The following is a 22,186-nucleotide window of genomic DNA, read 5'->3' as shown; positions in this document are numbered from 1 at the left end:
TCCCTCCTCCAGAAATGAGGATACATTGCATTGGTTTTCAAACTGAAGATGTGCGATGTCATGTGAAAGGGCCTCTTCCTCAGACCACAACGCTGGCGTGAAAGATCAACCTAAGTTCACAAAAAAAGTCTAGTGTGAAAGTTTAGTGTGTTAGAGTTAGGTCTATTCTGTGTCACAAACTATTCTTATCGGCAACACATCTTTTTTTTATTTTCAGATGCCGTTCCTGTATTATTTTTTTAATTTTGGTTTAGAGCCAGGAAAAAAAAGTAAAAAATTTTTGTGGCAAGAGACTGTCCTGGTTCAAACACTCTGATGGACCAGGACAGATTCTGAGGATTTCCATAGGTAGAAGTGATGTAAAAGATTTTAACATATAATTTTTTTTACCAAAACAGTGTGACTAAGCTATGTAGCACCAGGTGAGCCATAAACCAGAACATTAAAAACAAAGTAAAAACTTAAAGGTCGGAAAAAAGCAAGAGTTTTTATGAGCTTAGTTAAAACCTTGAACTTACCATCGTGGCAAAAAGTTTTATTTAAGACAAAGGTTGTTGGAAGCAATGGTTGGAAGAATCTGGCTGTCATGGTGTCTCTTTTATGAAGAACATGTGCCTCATCACGTGGTAGGCAATCAGCACAGCAGAGCGCAGTTAGAGTTCTTCCATTCTGTTGGCATATGAGTGTTGAAACACTGTTAAGATGCCATGTTCACCAGACAAGGTCTTTCTGCCCTCCAACTCTCTGAAAAGAGGCTTTTTCTTGTGCTCCAGTTTGAGAAAGATGGAGCTTTTGGTAGTGGTGGTTCGCAAAAGTCGACCTGGAGCATCGTTCAGTGAGCTATGGAGAGAAAAAAAATCTTGTAGAAAACACTCTTTAAAAAATAAAAACAATTCTTATAAGGTTATTAAGGTAGGGGATGTAGAATCTGCAAAGGTAGAAGCAATTGTCACATATTTGCCTACAATAGCTGAAAACATGATCTACTAAAGACAATTTACAACAATTTCTGGAGTAAAGGCTTCCTCACACTGAATGTAATTAGTGGGGCAACTTGTCTTCTCACTCTGGCCAGCTGTAAAAAAAATAAAAATAAGGAGTATTAAGTATGTATTAATACAGTGTGAGTATATGTATATATCTATATAAGTTGATGTAGTTTAGTCTTACTCTTTTGACTGAAATATGATTTAGTTTAGTCATCAGAATTATTTTACACTTAGGGTTAGGTGTGCCAAGTTATCTTATAGATGTGGCTGCTGAGCTTGAGAAGAGTAAGTAATGGGTGCGCTTGATTCTTTGCGAGGCACGTGCCAGTTGGGTGGAGATGGTGAATACATTAAAAAACGTATCATTTGCTGTTTTAACTTGACCATCAGGCATTTAGTGGTGAGAAAATGTCTCATCAGGTGCTTTTGAGCAGCAAAACGTTTGAAGCACTTTGGGACTCTGGTACACGATTTGTGCCACAGATGAGTCGTGGAAAGACACAAACTTCCCTGAGGTTTCACTGAACAATGCTTGTGAGGTTAGTTGCTAGAATGAACCCCTCCATCTAGAAGCAGCCAATGGTACAGATGTGCGGTGGGTTTAGGTACCATTTAAACTGACAGCCAGTGACTAAGAGTTACTCATACCTGTTTTAGTGCTCAAAGGTAAATAGCAACAGTGTCCAATTATTGGGTTTAATGCTATCAAGCACTTGGTTTTGGAAAGTATGAAAGACGGGACTAACTAAGGGGGAAAAGAAAATTTCTGAGAACAGTGCAATTACCCTTCCCAGACCTTAATTGAAACGACAAAACCCTGACCTTTATAAAAGCAGCTAGTGAATAACAAGTACGAGTGCAATGTGAAAACACCAAATGGGAGGGAATGTGCCCAGTGTTTATTGAATGTAGGGTAGAGACTGAGACAGAGGACATTACACTGATATTTAAACCATGTGAAAATCCACAGAGGCTGGATGACCCAGACTTTTGTGACATTGATTTCAGTGAAAAGCAGGGTCTATTCCCAAGAAGACTGTTAGTGTTACAAAACTCTACCACCCATGACTACGATCAGCAAGAGCCATTGTAGATACTCTGCAGTCAGTGGGGTCTATTTAAAAAAAAATAATCTTATATCTGCATCCATAGTATTTACCAGTGGTTTGGCTGCTAAGGTTCTGATGTTGAGGACAAAGTCTGTGTTGTGGGGGAGTATGCGATAGGTTGATGTATGCAGGCTAGAAGAGTTGATAGTATATACAGTTTAAAAACAATCATTTTTGTTAGAATCTTCCTTTTTAAAAGCATTGCTAATGCAGTGTAAAAGGTTTAAGAATATTATTTCCAAAGTTTGTACAAAAGGTATAAATACCATGGGGCACCTACCTCCAAAGAGTCACTTATCTTATATGCAAAGCAGACTGGTCAAAAAAGGGATAGGCTAAAATAAAGACATATTATCTTCTGCCCCTGTTTGATTATATCGCTTTCCTAAACCATTTACATCCCAAATAAAACACAAACACTGGTAAATGTCCTATTTCTGTAGAGGATAAATAAAGATTTTCAACAATAGCAACTTAAGTTGGACTCCCATATAACAAGAAATGAGTCCTATTCAGCAAAAAAACAAAAACAAAAGGATTGTAGGACATTTTCACTTATTGACAACAAGATTCTGATGTATTATTCTAAGTGCTTTGATGTGGCTTAGATAAAATGTGTTAAAATTATTGATTTCAGCTTGTTCCAGAAGGGCGTCTCATTCCACTCCTCTCCATTCGCTTCTTCCTGCAGTGACTTTCCTGGGAATAGTTGAGAACTTTTATTTGCTGACAGGCTTATTATCTGTTCTTTTTTTATTACACTGCTATAGTGCATTTAATGATTACTCAACTTCAGCCACAATGAGAGTCTTTAGGCTTAAGTTATTTCAGGTGGTGAAAATGAATCTTATCTTTTGATTTTTGTAAGAAAATACATAATGTTGCCAAATAAATAGTGCATGCTTTGTTTGCACCTCATTTTTGCAGTTAGAACACTGAGATTGAAACATTTTGAATATCCACTGAAGCTAAACAAATGTTTGCTTTCCCTGTTATTTTAAGTTGCAGACCAAGGCAACAGAGCAACAGAAAAAGAAGAATCAAAGCTTGTTCTACTGGTGGTTAGGGATGGATCAGGACGTGTCTGGCTGTCTGTTTTCCCTCATGTCATCTTGCAAAGTACATTAGGGGTCTACCAGATGACGCTTTTTGTGTCACAGGCCATGTAAATATATTAAATTACATACACATCACTGTGCTATGTTGGAGTGTTGCTAGACATAAAGATTTGCATTAAGATAAAAATAGCATGTATATATCAATTTACTCAAAACGCTTAAACAAGACTATGTAAACGTTTTGAATATTTCTGAAATGTTTTGAACTCTTATATGAACTTTTCTAAATAAAGACGGCTTCACAATGCCATCTCATCTCCACAAACAATGACAGACTAAGTTATTTGTCTTATTCAACCTTTTTTTTTTAACAATTTGTCTAACCTTTTCAAATATTTGTTTTTCTTTTGTTGCTGAATATTCAGTGCCTTTGTTCCTTAACAGTTGAAACTCTTAGTTACAATTTCACTTGGCCACAGCCCTCAGAAAAATGGGACTGGAAAATGGCACTGTCATTTTCCATGGCACTATCACTAACCTTGCAGTAAGTTACAGTTACCTTCACTTACCTTCCAGTAAAGATAAAACATTTCAATAATTTCTAATCATAAATATAGCAGGGGTGACATTCTTACACTTTCTCCTCACATGACTATAATTAAAATAATAATAATAAAAAGCATCACCAGAATTAAGATCAAGTTTATTTTCAAATATTAAATCAAGTCCAGGTTCCTGAAAAACAAACAACAACAACAAAAACAGAAACAAACAGTCTAACAGTTGTGAATTCTTCAAAACATGTTTTCTTGTTACACATTCATTTCTCTTATATTACACAACAGAAGCTGGAATTTTTCTGTTTCCAAGGAACTGAACAACAGCCAAGGAATCATCAATTTCCAGGGAAGTGGTTTGTGAGGTAGGAAACCTTCTGTTTGATATTATTGACTTTCTCAATGCTGATAATTTTAATGATGAGATGAGAAATGCAGGCCAGTGGCTTTCAGGACAGTTCCTGTTTTCTAATAGGAAACTGCTGTGGAAAATTCCACTAACAACAGAATATTTTTTATAACAATATAAATATCTTACACTTGAATTGTTCATTTTAATTTTAAAAACTATAATTGCAACTCTGACGGAATGTTTAATTTAATTTTGATACTGCACACTTCTACTGCTGGAATTAATGAACTTTCAAAAATCCTTAGCAATGCTGCCACCTTCTGGACAAGTTATATGATGTCAAACACACTTTTGAAGACATTCCCATTCTAACCTGCAGATCAGACAGTCATTCCTGATTTAAAAAATATATAATCAGAATTATTATTTTAAGAGAATACAAAAACAGAAATCGGGATAACTGTTAGCAAGTTTGTAACTCAGTCCCAAGCATGACTGTTTTACTTTGCCAAGTAATGTGGATCAAATGATCTATTTCATAACTCCATTAGTAAGGTTTCCGTTCCATTCTACACATTAGCTGTGCTCAGTAAGAAAAGAAAATAACTCATACGTTCATAAAAAACATGCAAGCACAGTGTGAGATCAAGCTTAAAAGCGAAGTTGCATGTAAACTGCTGCTGTTGTAAGGATTCCCTGCAGATGCTTTTTGGGGTAAGGGCTTCCTGGAAAGACATCCAACAGCAAGCCCAGACCGCAAAAAGACCTGAAAAGAACATAATTTCCTCTGATGAAATCATAACCACCACCATCATCAGCTCTTTGGACCAGAGTCTGCAACAAACAAAATTACCAATTCAGCTTAAAGGTGTAAACTAAAAGTATAATGATCAACTCAATTTTTGTTTCACTTTTTTCTATATATGTTTAAAAGCATTTATTAATCTCTGTGCATGCAGACTTAGGCAAGTATATGCAACTATTTTACGTAATCTTTCTTTTATGAAGATCAACAGAAATTCTTCTTGGGTAAAAGACATTTGTCATTTCTAAGAATGACCTAAAGTATCAGTGCTCTATCATGAAATCAGGAAGTCATGGGTTGCTAATTAATTCATTTATTGAATTCTAGAAACAAGGATGAACTTGAGCAAAGTGAAGCACACGTTGAAACCTTCTTTTAAGATTATAGAGCATGAAAGCCACTATATTTGGAGATTGTTCTCTATGCATCCTCATACTGGCCTTCATCTACTGAAGTGAGTGAGTTAATTTTCAGTGAGATCATGATTTCTTCATGGTGCATGTGCTATTATTTACTCATTTATTTGCAGAGACCACATGGAATATGACCAGGTTGGAAAACTGATCCACACCATGTTTTAGAAAAAATATCTAAAAGAACACCCGAGAAATATATTCATGTTTAAAACACATTATTGAGTCTAAAATCACGAGGTCAAAGTCTTCTAATAAATGCAGATTTACACTGTAGTATCCAGGTTTATACTGGAAAACATTCAACCCTCAGCACACATCCAAAAGGACATGTGTGTCAGATAAACAGAAAACAAGCAGATATCTTTTGTTTCCTGAAGATTTTTTACCTCCTGCTCAAAAGATCTTCAGTTCTAAACTTGTGGTTACGCATTTGAAATTGACGTACGATGGATGATTGAGAAACTACAGCATATACCCTCATCAAATCACCACAAATAGAAATTAAGAAAATGAGTGCTGATAAAATCTTGTGTTGTCAATATTATTGTTAAATTTTGCAATGATGATATCGGTTATGTTTTCAAAACTATTCTCTTATCTATTGTTGATAAGCTTTCAGCTAGGGAACTATTATGTGTGCAAGGTGTGAACATCAAGAGTGAATAGTTTCTATCCATCAAATGTAATACATTCACTTTAAGGGTGAATTCACATTTATACAAAGCCAACAAATACATGGAAAATAGCCCTTTAAGAAACCAACTTTGTTCACTGTAATATTGTGATGATTTGCTTGAAGTGAATTGGGCAGCTCTAAAGGGAATTGCAGCTGCTGACTGTTAGTCATTTTTCAATTGGACATCTTGCCTTTTAGGCAACAATAATTAGACTGATTACTTTTTAGAAATATTAGTTTTGTTTATACTTAAGGGAATTACATGGGAAGTAGTTTAAAAACAATCCTCTTAATTGCTTTAGACAATAGATCTGGAACGCACAAACTGGGAGATGTCTTTTTTTTTTTTGGTAGAAGTTACACAAAATGTTGATTCAAGTGATGCTGAAAGGTTTCCTGGATCCCAGATGACAGAACACAATTCTCATTAGATTACTTGGTATAAAATCATGAGCAAATGCACTTTATTCAAATGCATATGATTTTAAAGTTTAATTCCTTTTTCCTAGTGTCCACCTAATATCAGTATCTCGCGTAACTGTTAACATTCTCCATGGAGAAGCAAATTTAGCTCAAAAGGTGACGTCTGGAGGTAAGAGCAAAATATAACCTTGTGTTTGGGCCTCTAATTCAACAGAAGTTAAAAATTTAGAACAAGGACAGTATGTTATTTTTTTGAACGGGAGTCTTCTGGACTGTGGATGAGGCTTCAGCCAGTACGGACAGAAATGAAGGCGGACCACACCAGATGAGCTTCACGTGAGCTGTCCGTGGTTCTGAAAGCCTTTTACACACGCGCACACACACGCCTACACGCGCACACCAGACCCTGCCGGTAAACGCCCTGAGCACCCCACACCCCCAGGCCCCCCATTCCACCTCCTCTCACGACATTGTGGTTGTGTGTGTCTGTGTGTGTGTTTAAGCTGTGAGAGTAGGCTATTTCTTTCTTCTTTTTTTTTCCTGCATTCAACATGCATCTCTCCTGGGGTTTTTCTTGTAGAGAGGGGTTGCACTGTCAATTCATCCTGCCTACACCCACGTCACCTGGCCAGAAACCTCGCTTACTACCCACTGGCAAATGTAAATAGTTGAAACGGACACCTGACAAAGTCCCCGACATGAAGGTAATTGTCTGCATGCACATTCAAAGTTCTGAAAAAGACACCATCTCCACTCAACACAGACGGTCTGGTTGTGCGCGTCGGCAAGTCGCCAAGCTGCGAACAACCATGACGCGCACAATCTCGAGCCACAATAGCCGGTACTCCGTTCACCATTATATATAAACATCAATCAACAATTTGCAGTCAAAACGCTATCGATCAATTTTTAGCAAGCACAAATAGGCTAAAAGCTGTGTAACAGATTGTATAAGATTGGAGACAAGGGCGAAGGTGGTCGTTACCTCTGTGCGTCTGGATGCGAGAGCTTGGAATAGGTCGGGGCTGTGCAAAGAGAGAGAGAGGAGAGAGAGAGAGGAAGAGAAAATGATAATGCAAAAATAAAATACAACGTTATAATATAGCTGGTGGTAGAGAGAGTAGCGATATGCAGGGAAAGCAACAGAATACGAGGAAATCACACTCAAAGAGAGAGAAGAAAGGGAAAAAAAACAGCCGATGCTGCTATGGTAGTACATCAGATCAAGTCAACAAACAAAAATGCTCACAAAAATAGTATTCCACAAGCCTAGGCTCTGGTAGAGGCATCGTCCCTTAGATGCGCTGTGGTGGAAAAGGGATATATTTGGAGGAAAAAAAATAAAGCATCCATAAATACACACCTCCTTTACTATCGCTGATGCTCGAAGGATTGGGGCGACGTGATGGCACCGGGATCATTTTCACTTCAGCATTTTCACTTTAACTTCCTATTTTCAAGGCTCTTTTTTGCCCCTTTTTTCTTTCTACTCCGTGTTATTATTATTATTTTTCGGGAGGAAATACACTTCGATTTTTGCACTCGTTTCCGTCCTTTCTGTAGGAAATACTGCAAAAGCTCCAAATGGAAGCCACTCAATTCCTCCAGTCTGCGATTGACCCGCATTGACGTCATTGCGTCATTAGGTCTCCCCTGGAAACACGGGGCTCCCAAAAATAGCAACACATTAATTCAAGCCTGTGCTGGGGTTGGCTTGGCGGGGGCGACTATTTGTATCAATCCATAACCCCTCCTCTGATTCTAAGCAATAATACAGTCCTCCCTCCCGCTGCTTCGCTCTCAAGGACGAGCCGATCACGACTCACGGCTATTTTTGGAAAGTGAGAGAGAAGCGGAAAGGGAGGGAGAACGAGAGAGGTGGGTGTGATGAGAGACGCCCGCACCTCTGCTCCTCTCACTGTAGGCTGGCTGGGAAACAGAAACAGCCCCACTGGGATAAAAATAGCAAAAGAGCGGTCAGCCAGCAGCGGGGGTGTGGGAGGGGAGGCAAAACCGTAGAAATGATAACCATGTAAAAAAATTAAAAAAGAGGTTGGATCACTTTCTGCAGCAGACCATATCCTAATTTGCATTATTGTTATTGGCAATAATAATAATAATAATAATAATAATAATAATAATAATAATAATAATAATAATAATAATAATAATAATAATAATTGATTTTATTTTTTCCTACCAGAGTAGGTCATTTTATTCAACATCTCACTCAACAGATAGATATATTCACTTCCCATAAAACAATATTTCTCAACTGTCAGGTATTTGCACACACCTTTTTAACATTTTAACTTAACCAAAAGACAGGACGTTTATTTCATTTTATTTTATATATTTTGTTTTTTGCTTCCTCCTTTGGACAAGGAAATTAGCTTTTGTCCATTTTTTGAGTGGGTCTGCACTGCAGAATCCCACCTCAGAATCTCATGTAATTTTCTGCTTTGTGTTTTCCTTAGGAATGGCAGAAGACCAGGCAACTGGAATCTTAATATATTTAAATAAAAACATGGTGCAGGTTAAAAGTGAGATCATAAAATACAATCTCACTATGTTAATGCAAAAGGTTTGACAAAAGAGTAATAATCACACCAGAGAAAATGCCAGATAAAAATATATGACCACTGACACAGACATAGATCAACGTTGATCAAAATGATAACATAGAAACTTTAATCCTTTTTATAGGAGACTCAAACATGAGTTTGCAGCCCTGGCTGGTGCTCTCTGCTCATTCTCTGTATCAAAGATAAAAATTTAGAAAACATAAAAATGAGCCACGCCCCCATTTCCTAATTATTTCTCATTATTTGATGGACAACCATAAAAAAAAACATCTACACCATCCAACTCCATTTGCATTTGCAAATGGAGTTGCAAATGCAACTCCATTTGCATGGAGTTGCATTGTGACTCCATGCAAATGGGTCACAATCAGCTGACCTAAAGTACATACAGAAATATTGAAATGTTTGATATTTCTATATGTCGCCTATCTTAAATAACATCTGGGATGTGTCTGAGAGGGAACAACACCTCAGTAAATAGTTTAAGAGGTGGATTCTGTTCAAAATAAATGTTTGGTAGTTTGTATCTCTCCCTTTGTTAAGTCATTTTTGCTTTTCGGTGCTCTTGTTGTATGTTAAGGTTATCATTTTATCAGGCTTGTTTTGTTAAAATGAATAAAAATAGCCAAATAATTCAACTACTGAATACTATCCCATAGCCATTCACCCTGGGGATATGTGGGTTCTCCCCAGTTTCCATCCAAAGTCCAAAAAGGTATGTTACTCAAAAATGGCCATTGGGTATGCTTGCTTGCTTAATGATGTGTGTGGTTGTTTTTCTCTTCTGTACACCTCTGTGTTTCTCTTGTGATGGACTAATGTGTGATCCACCTTTAACCTATTAACTGCTGGAGATAGGCACAAGTCCCACTCATTCCTGCATGAATAGGTGATTATACACATGGATGTATAATCTTAACTGTCATATTGTATTGTTACAAAAAAAAATCCTGAAAACCAATCAGGCGTGCCTAAGCACCTTCTCCCACAAAATCACAGTCTCCAGCTGAGCTTCCACCTTGCTACCTCCAGACTAGAAGCAGCAGCAACTAACAAACACCTGGCAGAAGTGCTGAGGTTATCATACAAAGTTCTTCTTTGTATGATAAGCCAGCGCTCAAAAGAACAGTTGTTAACATCATAATGAGAAGCGTGGTTGTGATGGCGTGCTGAAGGAGGAGTCTAAGCTTCTTAAAGAGACAAGGGCCCAATTTGAAGGCATTAAATTTCAAAGTCAAATTTCCTCCAGGTTGTGTGTTATATACATGTAGGGTTTTTTATGACAACTGAAGGTAACATAATTACTAGTTTGTGCAATAAATTGGTAATATGATCCTGGCAAATATTTAATACTTCCCCTTTAACACAAAATGTTGTCATTATCTAAGTTAACTAAGTTAACATTAGCAATATTAAACAAAAGAGCTTATGCTTGTGATTCCCTCAGAGATGTTCATTAGGACATATTAAAATAATAAACATTTCTGAACATTCTGTAAATTGGTTCAGATATTAATGTAGGTGTTTACATGTTAAATCCTGCAGTACCAGAAATATCAAAGTGCAATAAATATATTATTAATTAAATGATGTTGCCACATTATTATTTTTTTTAATTACAAAGATATGTTATTAAACATATGTTACCTAAAATGCAAAGTTATTTTAAAAATATACATAATGTTGTCAGAGTATATGTTATGATTTATATACTGTAGGGCATATTCTAAACAGTAACTGTGTCTCATCATAGACATCCTAACGTCGTGGTTAAACTGACCTATTGTCTACTTGTTGACATATAAGATAAGTTATTTAACTGTTGCCTTCTTAAAATAACTGATGGAGAAAATAACTGTGAAGTAATTTTGAAAATACAGCAAAGCTATGAATGACTCCTTTGCAGAATTATCAGTTTTCTGACTTATTTTAACGCTATTTTATTTGGTCCATTTGGGATTCTATATCAATAAATGTCTGAGTGTCAATCGTATACTACTGATGCCATCTACTGGTTATTTAACAGAGCTACTTGAAAGAGAAACAACAGTTTCATCAACATTGCATCAGAAGGTAGAGAAGTCTTTTTCACTTGCAAACCCCTTGGTGCAGGTTAGTATCACATCTGGGATTTGCAGTATTAGAAATAGTAAAATGTACTGAGCCATTCAATATATTAGAATATCACTGAAAAGTTCATTTGTTTTAGTAACTTGATCAAGATGTGAAACATATGGAATTGTCTGGAAGCCTTTATTTTTCTTATCCATGATTATTTCTCACTTACAGGCAATGACAACATAATATTTAAAATTACATAATATCAAACTATTGAAAAAATAATATTACAGAGATGTGTGGTTAATTAAAAGTATATTTTCTTAATGGTTGTTGTTTTAAAAAGGCACTTTTGTCTGACCGATGAACTTCACCTGAGTGCATATTTTAATTTATTTACATTATCGCTCTCTTTCATTATTTGTCTTCTGTTCCTTTTTAAACAAGCCAAATGAAGGTGGATAAAATATGCTACACACTATGTTCTCTTCTGCAGTTTGACTGAAAATACATTTTGTTTGACTGTCAGAGATCTACAATCAATCAGAGCAGAAGAGGGCTGAATAATTTCAGAGCAGTTCTTACCAGAAGAGGCTGCAATGGCCTCCTTATACAGCAGGTGGCAGGAAGAAACATGGTCTGGTGGCCAACCTGTCCCAGTTGGTTTTCAGAAATTATCATTTGGTTTATGCAAGGATTTTTATGATGTAATGATGAATCACTGAAAATGGCATAAAAGGTGGAGTGTTTTTTTTTTATTAATGTGAGCTTGTTATTTCAGTTACTGACTGTTCATATTTTCATGTTTTTGTTACAATTCTTGTCCAAAACCAAGACACGCCTCACATTTCAACTGATATACAAATAGGTAGAGGATGAATAATAAGTTAAGTGTGCATACTTCACTTATTGAAGGCATGTTATCTTATACTAAAATAACATGCCTTTTATGTTATCTTATACTAAAATAACATGCCTTTTGGTCTTATTTGAGCAGTCAAACTCACATCTTGATTTCACAATATATACACACTTTCCCTTACTTAATCAATTGTAAGGATTGCTGTCTGCAGCCCTCAAAAGATTTTCTGTCTAATTTAGGTCTTGATTTGGTAGACCATTCTGACATTTTAAAGTTTCTCACAATAAATTACTTAATATGACAATGAAAAGTGAAATATTGCTTAACATTTTGCATTCTGGCAAGTTTGGGGGCAAAACTGACTGGCATTTAGAAGTGTTTGTATTGTCATCCACCCTAACAAAAAACTTTCAAAAAAATAAACTGATGTCAAGATGAAGTTTCTCTGTGGTTGTGGTATATGGTGTTTTGTCAAATTATCACCACATAGTTGGCTTTGTCAACTACACGCAAAGTATAGAAATCAGCTGCTGTCATTGTTTTGTTTCACATTTTTCAATTATATTTTTCCCCCCTCATCTTATAGCTCTGCAGATTCATCATAAAACCATGATAAAAGTAGCAGAAACTGCAACATTGTGTGTATTACATTGTTTTTGTTGCTCAAATTGCCTGTCTTTGTGATCAATTCCAGGACTCGCATTGTAATTGCAGCATTTTGCGCCACTAAGGTTCAAGTGCAGCGCAGTGGGGTACCTAGGGAGGCATCAGCGAAATTGCCGTGGGAGAAAATAACAGCAGCGATATCTGTCCCCAGTCTCAGAAATTAAGAGCAGATGCTGGCATCCATTACAGCTACTGACGGTAAGCAGTTTAGCTCAGCCGACTGTAAATCACTGCCACCCGAAATACTGGCTATGCGCTAGCTTTATGTGAGGTTTCATCTGCACATATTCCTGATTTATCAGCTGTTACATTTTGGCAAGGAATAATTGTCCCATGACTTCACCTTGTGAAGTTTCCATACACTGAAGAATCTATTGATAAAGACTTTGATCAAAGAAGCAAGCTTTGGTTGCATACAACTGGAGCTTGTTGATGTTTGTAAAAGGGTGTGTGTCTCTTTAACAGTGTTGTAAAGGCACTGCAGGGAGAAACACATTGGTTCAATTTCAATTAGCCTGAGACTCACATTAACTTAAGATATTAAAGAGGAGGGTAATGCCGTTGTACAAACCAACAGTCTGTGAAGGCTGGAATCTGCTGAGCTTGCATCGTCTAACACACACCAACTCACACACTGGCTTTTCCAGACTGAAAATCCAAACTACAATTCCCAGTGCATGTTGGGCTACAGTGACATAAAATTGCTCTACCTTTTCATTTGTTGGGGCTCTGTTTGACTTATCGAGTATCTCTCTGAAGGTTTCCAGGGAGCATGATGGTGATTCAGTGGGGAACATGATCAAACACCCACAGCACATAGTAGAGAGAAACTCCCAGAAGACTCACTTGTGAGATGCTGGTATTTTCAAATACCACAGACCCAATGTCATGCAGTGATTTCAAATAAAGAAATGCTTTCAAAGCAAGAAACAGCTCTACCAGTAGTGGTGTTATGAGTCACATGAAGCAAAAGGGACCTGACTGGTTATGTTTTAGTAATTACCATAATCACTTTGGTCGTAGAACAAACAGTATCTGAACTCACCAATACACAACATTTACCAAGAAGTTTAAACACCAGACCAGATTTGATTGTGTATATTCACCACTGTGTAAGTCATGACTACATTGTATTTAATGTCAAATTTAGATTCCGTACTTTCCTATGTGGTTCTTAATTCTTCTGCTTTCTCCTTTAATTATAATCAATAAGAAAGAGCTTCTTTTGTTGCAATCAAGTTTTTATGGCAACTTGCAAAAAAATTCATACCCTTGAACTTTTCCAAAGTAGCTGTATCTGAGAAGTGGATAGAAAGACATGTGTATTCTTGAAGTGACTTCATTCTCCTACAAAAAATCTAGTGTAGTGCATTTCTTCAAAAAGTCAATTAATTAGTGAATCAGTGCGTCTCTCTGTGTGAGAGAGATTTAATCTGTTTTCTGTAAAGGACTCATGTATTCTAGAGAACGTTAGTCAACAAGCACTAATGTTTGTCGAGGAACACAAAAGACAAGCCAGAAATAAAGTTGTGTAACATTTTACAACATGGTTAGGTTCTTAAAGAAGAAACCCAAGCAATGAATATGTTGCAGAGTACTGCTTGGTCTATCATGGAAGTAGGTGTTGTCATTGTACTTTCATGTAAACTCCAAAAACATGCAATGATTAATTCCATTTCAATGTGTAATGAAATCCCAAATTGTCCAGTCAGAATAAGGCAACCTTATTTTCACAACCATTTTTTCAAAAGCATGCACCGGCAAATGTGGCTTTTGCATATGTAACATCCAAAACCATTGTGGAGCAAAACAAATAGTCTCCAAATATGAGACTTTCCTCCAAAAACATTTTAATTGCAATTACAAAAAAAGATGAATAGGGAGCTATATATAGCCACTTTGAAAATTTAAAGCCAAGTCAATGGAGTGGATACTTGATCAATCACATAAAATACCAATTACCAATTTAAATACCAACTATGATGTCAGAAAACATAAAACACTTTTCTTGGGTATGAATATGTTTGCAGGGCATTGTACGAGTATTTGCTGAGGCACCCGTCCAAATCTTTCCTGTAACATGAGATTAAATTCTCTATTAATTCAGTGAACTCTTCGAGTCTGAGAAGTCTGCCTCACCACATCTCAAGCTTCCAGTTCAACTCAGACTCCTGTCGTCTGGAGAAATTCTTCAGGCAGTTCCACAGTTGGATGGTGAGTCATTTGTAAGGATGAGAACAGAACACTTGGGGGCTACTTTGGGATATGATTCGAGAAGAAGGATAGAAGAAAGGGTAGGGAAAGAGGGAAAAACAAATGGATTGACTTTAGATATTAGCACTATTTTGAATAAGATAAATAATTTAGAAGTAGTTAAAGGTAAACATCTTGTTTCTGTGAATTCTCAGTGCAGCTGTGTTTGCATTAAGAATTTGCATAATTTCTTTTAGTGCGTACTGGGAAGCTCAATTATCTTTGTAGCTCACAACCCAGCTGATCTAAAAGCAGAGTGTGCTTAGTCAAATGGCTGGCCAAGTTCATTTTATGTCTACATGAATAAACTGATTGTCCATTCCTTGAAAGCACAGTCTGCTCTAATAGCCCAGTAATCCACATTAATTCTGTTAAATAATCTAATAAAGTATTTTGTTAAACAAAATTAGAGTCGGTATGACAATAGACTACCTACAAAATTGTTTTCTTTCCACTTTGGGCCAGGCTTTGCCTAAGGAATGGTGAATAGCACAAAGAATATGCAGTTCCAGCCCAGTTTCTTTGCCTGGAAGCAAAACACGAGCGGGAGAGATATCCGGGGGATGCCATAATATTGTTCCCCTGTTAGGTTAAGTCTTGGTTGTTGAAAACAAACATTTATAGACATGACCCAAAACCTTTTATTACTTGAAAAACGTACAGAAAGAAACACAAAACAAACAAACAAGCATATATATATATATATATATATATATATATATATATATATATATATATATATATATATATAAATTTCCTTCTCACCCACCGCGGGTGGTTCTTATCCTCTGAGCTCGGGTCCTCTACCAGAGGCCTGGGAGCTTGAGGGTTCTGCGCAGTATCTTGGCTGTGCCAAGGACTGCACATTTCTGGACTGAGATGTCTGATGTTGTTCCTGGGATCTGTTGTAGCCACTGCTCCAGTTTGGGGGTTACTGCCCCGAGGGCCCCGATGACCACAGGCACCACTGTGGTCTTCACCTTCCAGGCCCTCTCCAGTTCTTCCCTGAGGCCCTGGTATTTCTCCAGTTTCTCATGCTCCTTTTTCCTGATGTTGCAATCACTTGGTATTGCTACATCAACCACAATGGCTTTCCTCTGATGTTTATCCACTACGACAATGTCTGGTTGGTTCGCCATTACCATTTTGTCTGTCTGGATCTGGAAGTCCCACAGGATCTTAGCTCTGGCGTTCTCCACCACCTTTGGGGGTGTTTCCCACTTTGATCTCTGGGTTTCCAGTCCATATTCTGCACAGATGTTTCTGTACACAATGCCTGCCACTTGGTTATGTCGCTCCATGTACGCTTTCCCTGCCAGTATCTTGCACCCTGCTGTGATGTGCTGGACTGTCTCAGGGGCCTCCTTGCACAACCTACCTTGGGTCTTGTCTGGTGTGGTAGATCTGGGCCTCTATTGCTCTGGTGTTTAGGGCCTGTTCCTGGGCGGCCAGGATGAGGGCCTCTGTGCTGTCCTTGAGTCCAGCTTTTTCCAGCCATTGGTAGGATTTACTGATATCAGCCACTTGGGTTATTTGCTGGTGGTACATCCCATGTAGGGGCTTGTCCTCCCATGATGGTATCTCTGGCACCTCAACCTCCGTTCCCTGTTGTCTGAGACATTCACTGAGCACATTGTCTGTTGAGGCTTTGTCCTGATGTATTTATGGATCTTAGGTGTTTCGTCCTGGACAGTGGTTCTCACACTCACTAGTCCTCTGCCTCTTCCTTGCGGCTCGTGTACAGTCTCAGGGTGCTGGATTTGGGGTGGAACCCTCCATGCATGGTTAGTAGCTTTCTAGTCTTAATATCTGTGGCTTTTATCTCCTCCTTTGGCCAGCTAATTATTCCAGCAGGGTATCTGATTACTGGCAAGGCATAGCTGTTTATCGCACAGATTTTGTTCTTGCCATTGAGCTGGCTTCTCAGGACTTGCCTTATTCGTTGGAGGTATTTAGCTGTGGCTCCTTCCTTGTGGCCTCATCGAGGTTGCCATTTGCTTGTGGTATACCTAGGTACTGTCCTGTCTATGTCTGCTATTGTTCCTTGTGGGAGTGAGACTCCTTCTGTGCGGATCACCTTCCCCCTCTTTGTGATCAGCCGACCACACTTCTCTAGTCCGAAAGACATCCCAATGTCAGTGCTGTAGATCCTGGTGGTGTGGATCAGTGAGTCGATGTCTCGCTCACTCTTGGCATACAGCTTGATGTCATCCATGTAGAGGAGGTGACTGATGTTGGCCCCATTTTTGAGTCGGTATCCGTAGCCAGTCTTGTTGATAATTTGGCTGAGGGGGGTTCAGGCCTATGCAGAACAGTAGCGGGGACAGAGCATCTCCTTGGTATATGCCACATTTGATGGACACTTGTGCAAGTGGTTGCAGTTGGCTTCAAGGGTGGTTTTCCACAGCCTCATCGAGTTTGCAATGAAGGCTCTCAGAATCCTGTTGATGTTATACATCTCTAGGCATTCATTGATCCAAGTATGCGGCATTGAGTCATAGGCTTTCTTGTAATCGATCCAAGCCATGCACAGGTTGGTGTGTCGGGTTTTGCAGTCTCGGGCAACTGTGCGGTCTACGAGGAGTTGGTGTTTGGCTCCTCTGGTATTTACACCGATACCCTTCTGTGCCGTGCTCATGTGTTTATCCATGTGTTTGCTTATCTTGGCCGCTATGATGCCTGACATGAGCTTCCAGGTTGTGGAGAGGCAGGTTATTGGTCGGTAGTTGGGTGGGACTGGACCTTTGATGGATCCTTCTGGATTAGGATTGTCCGCCCTTCAGTTAACCATTCAGGGTGAGTCCCACTTTGTAGCAGCTGGTTCATTTGGGCTGCCAGTCGCACATGGAGAGCAGAGTTTCTTTAGCCAGTAGGCATGGATCATGTCAGGCCCTGGTGCTGTCCAGTTTTTCATGCCTGAGACTCTTTCTTGAACATCGTCACAGTGATGGTTACCGGGGCTTGCTCAGGGAGGTTGCTGTGGTCCTCTCGTAGAGAGATCAGCCACTGTGCATTGCTGTTGTGGGACGCCTCCCTTTCCCATATGCCATATATATATATATATTATATATATATATATATATATATATATATATATATATATATATTATATATAGATATATATATATATATATATATATGTATATATATATATATATATATATATATATATATATATATATATATATATATATAATTTTGATTGAGTAAAATCATCATATCCTAATGATTAAAAAAAAACTGAAACAAATAAAAGGCTGGGTCATATACAGAAAGGTGCAGAATATGATTTTTCTAAGAGAAATTGTAAAAACTGAAAAAGACCAACAGCATGGAAAATCTTTGAATCCTATTTTTTTCTCTCAACAGTTACATTCTGTACAAATTACCTGCATTGCTTAGCTGCTGAGTAGAATAGAAAACACAATCCACTTAGGAGGTATAATTCACATCTCAGCAATATTGTGGCAGTGTCATACATCATTTCTTGTTCAAGGGTCTCCTGCCCCCACTGTTTTGCAAATATTGATAAAGTTGCATCATTCAATGGAAAAAAATAGAAGGGAGATCTCTTTCTGGCAGCGGACAGAATGATTGTATATTCTTTCTAACAGTGTGATGGATGATGAAATGCTGGCCTCAAAAAACAAAAGTAAACAAACACAACAAAACAGCATACTCGGCTAGAACACCCCAAGGATGTTCAGTAAAGAAGGGAAAGGAAATTGATATGCTCTCGAAACTGTTTATTTTGTGCCTATTGAGGATGAGTGTGCTTGTGTTACAGTTTTTGTCAGTCGCATTGGTGCATTTGTCAGATCAGAAATGAAATTCTCAAAACTATTTGTTCAGTCTTCAAATCATTGTGTCACTTGTGCGCATCAAAAAATGCTGATTCTCATTCTGTTGAATACATTGCAAATGCTTGTGTACATCCATGCAAGTGATTATGTACGTTTCTCTGCTTTTTCTTATATTTTCAATTATTCATGTGATACTGATCAAAATGTATTATCATGGGTTTCTGTTGAATATTCTCAACCTCCACAACATGTAAACATAACTTAGTTGCATAAGTCTTAACTATGCAAAATGATTGAGGAAGTTGTCAAAATATGTCAAGCATATTTACACACATTTCCATAAGACATTTTTCCTGAATCTGTCCTGAATTGGTAAGCTGCTTCTATGTGAATCCTGACTTTCTCCAACAAAAATAAACATGTGCACCATTAGCTCAGCCAGATGTTGCCAGAGTACAACGTGATGTTAGAGGCAGGTTAGGCAGGAGTTAGGGTTACTGTTGTGCCAATTTTTTTTTTGTTCCAGCATCTTTTGGAAATGGCTTTTGACCTTTACCAAGATGTCAATGGAGTTCCTTTTAAACAATTATCTATTCTTCAAAGGTGTTGAGGATTTTTTCTCAGAATGGAGATGGAAAGCAAATGACCCCCATTTGCCAGCCACCTAGCCAGATGTCGGTTCTGGGTGCCACGGATGCACTACATAATCTCTTCACTGCAGATGCCTGTAAAGGCTGGATGTGACTCTCTAACAGATTCTTTCTACACTGCACTGGAAGAGTGAATATTTGCTGTGATATGGATGAGATTTTGTAGCCCAACTGCCATGAATGACATTAGAGGTTTAGGAAGAGTGCACAGTAATTCCTACAGCACTGCATGCATATGTTATTTAAGGAGATTTACCTATGTTTCAATTTATAATTCTATTTTCTAATTTTAAATTCTAATAATGTGAGCTTCTGTCAAGGGATTATGAGAAATAGTTTGCTTTTCTTTTGTAATGAAGTAAATAGGTAAGTTTCTAAAAAAACAGAAAAGTGAAATAAAATCATCACAGTCTGACAGACCCTCAAATGCAGACAATTCACAATGTTTATGTGAATGGGATACAGCACTATATCATTTGATTCAGACACAGAAAGGAAACCGGTATAGTACAGGATACAAAAGAACCAAAATGATGTGGAACAGAAGGAACCAGTATGAAGAGACTAATTAATTAAATGCATCAGTAACAGCTTTATGGGGAGCATGAATATGTAGAGCTAAGGGAAAATAACTAACTGATGCAGAATGAATACAAAGGAAACACTGAGACCAATGAAACGAGAGAAAACACCATAAGCATGACCAAACTCTGAAGATGAAACAAAACACAACACAGATGTAAAAACCTACAAAACTAACAAAACACAAACCCCAAGTGATAGACAGACAGACAGCATATCTAAAAAAAATGAAGCATTTTAAGCTTTTAGAGTCTGTAGTGAGGAAATTCGTCAGAAACAAGTTCAGAAATAATTTTTGAAAATTTCATCATTCCACAGGGGGAATATTTCTTTCTATAGATCTTGAATCTTAAACCAGTGCAGAATCCAAAAATATTGCTAAGCTGCTGAATATAATATTCAGCCCACTACAGGCGGTTCGGACAGCAGGATGTTCAGACTGATAGCAGGCTGTGTTTAACTGCAGTACGCCTTTAGTCACCAATCTCCTCCATATACCAAGGTAGGTATTTTGTGGAAAATAGCACACAATTTTTTTTCTTCAGTTTTATATAATTTTAAAAGCTGTCAAAACCAACCACCTTGCAAAGCTGTCAAGGTGATTGTCACATCTTTATACTCAGATCAGTCTGTTTTTCTTTGCCTTTTTTCTTTTTGTTTACCATTTATTTCTATAACATATGTGATACAGCTGTGATGTAACTGTGAATGTATGGAGAAAACATGTCAGTGTGAGCCACTCATTCATTCTCCACCTTCTCAGCATGGGGTCTGGAGTCTGCCAGTGTGTTAGTGAGTGCATGCAAAGCACGTGCAACTGAACACGCAGCTGCTATCCTGCCACTGTTATCAGCTTTGATGAGGGATAGAGAAGGACAACAGAGAACAGCTTGTGCAAGATTCAGTCTTAAGTTTGCGTTTTTGGTGTGATGGAGACTGAGAAGCCATGCAGTTGCAGCCTTTGTCCTGCGTGAGGCAGCAGAGATATAGCCGCCTTTCCTTCATGGCACACACTGCCGCATCATTGACACACATGAAAACTTGCACACAAACACGTTTGACGCTCCCACAGAGACACTCACCGGGGCCAACATGTTGGGCACAGATTTAGAATGGACACAACAGATCACTAGCTGGTCAAGTCTCTTCGTTTTAAATGGACACAGATGGTGATGGTGCATAAAGTATTTAGATGGGGAGGAGGAGTGTGTGGCGAAGGATTGGGATTTATTACAAAACATTGTCTTGAATGGGAGAATGTGATTTAATTCTACTTCAACAACAATAAAAGAAGCTGTTTTTTGCACCTTCATGAGAAGGGACAAATGTGTGCAAGCAGCTGATTGATGGAGTTGTTTTGCCTTCAGAAATGAAAAACAAAAAAGGTTAGGAATGCACTGAAGCAAGACAGGGTGAGCATAAGGCAATATCTGTCTTGAATACCACCCCCCTTAAAGGATAAATATGTTTTTGTCCTTCGAAAGAATAGCAGAGTGTGGCTCCGTCCTCATCTGAGTTGAATGGAGGCTGTTCTGTGTAGTCATTCTTATAGTAATCCTTCAAGCATTTATCAGAGAGGTCTTCTCTGTCAAGACATTTTCACTTCATCTCAGAAATCATTCCCGTCCTCCAAATGGCCCAGTGATGAGTGACAGGCCACACATTGCTACCTCTGGCCCTAACAGGTGGTGCATGATGATGTGCTTCTGCCACAAACACACATCCACACGTGCAAGTGCAGAAAGAGAGGGCAGGTAATGAAAAACACCTGCGGTCTTGACAACTGACACCTAAATGATAAATATTAAATAGAAAATTAGGCATGCTAAATATGCAGCACGCTAATTAAGAAGAGCCGCAGCGGTGACTGTTGTAACAGTGAGACTCATTGGGTTTCTGACATTGTGTTCTTATAAATAGATTCATGAGGCAAAGTGGTCCGCTCAAGGTCTGCTAACCAAGGTGGGATGTGGGAAATAATAACATCTGAATTCTGATGATTGGTAATGAGGATATAAAATGTAAATACACATATTTCTGTATTTGCTGCTGTTTCCGGTCTTGCATACTTCTAACTTCTAAATGCATGTTTCTCAACTGGGGCTTGGATTGTTAAAATATCCTGGCATGTTTTGTCAGCATATGAATATATATGTCCTGTCCTGTGCATACATAAAAGAAGCTGATTTCAGATCATTCTGCTGTTTGTATGGAAGTTTGACTTTCTAATTTTAAGACATGGATTGCAATTTACAACCTCAGATTTTTAACTGTATTAAAGAATAAATTGTAAAGTATATTATGAATCAGACTTGAATTTTAAATTTTTTACAAAAACAAAA

General features: G+C 38.0%; 2 long non-coding RNA genes across 2 annotated transcripts; one reads left to right on the top strand and one right to left on the bottom strand.

Annotated features, from left to right (window-relative positions):
- Nucleotides 1-576: 576 nt before the first annotated feature.
- On the bottom strand, nt 577-3,799 carry LOC129359077 (uncharacterized). Its single transcript, XR_008605865.1, has 3 exons — nt 3,726-3,799; nt 1,031-1,075; nt 577-840 (listed from the first exon to the last, which is right to left on the bottom strand). It is a non-coding gene; the product is annotated as an uncharacterized LOC129359077 (long non-coding RNA).
- An 89-nt stretch (nt 3,800-3,888) lies between these two features.
- On the top strand, nt 3,889-13,450 carry LOC129359073 (uncharacterized). The gene is made up of 3 exons (XR_008605864.1): nt 3,889-4,078; nt 12,585-12,754; nt 13,316-13,450. It is a non-coding gene; the product is annotated as an uncharacterized LOC129359073 (long non-coding RNA).
- Nucleotides 13,451-22,186: the final 8,736 nt, after the last annotated feature.

The sequence above is a fragment of the Poeciliopsis prolifica genome, unplaced genomic scaffold (assembly GCF_027474105.1).
Source record: "Poeciliopsis prolifica strain line A6 unplaced genomic scaffold, Auburn_PproV2 SCAFFOLD001, whole genome shotgun sequence".
Lineage (NCBI taxonomy): Eukaryota > Metazoa > Chordata > Actinopteri > Cyprinodontiformes > Poeciliidae > Poeciliopsis > Poeciliopsis prolifica.
The sequence above is the reverse complement of the archived record's forward strand: the minus strand, read 5'-3'. Positions and strand labels throughout refer to the sequence as shown.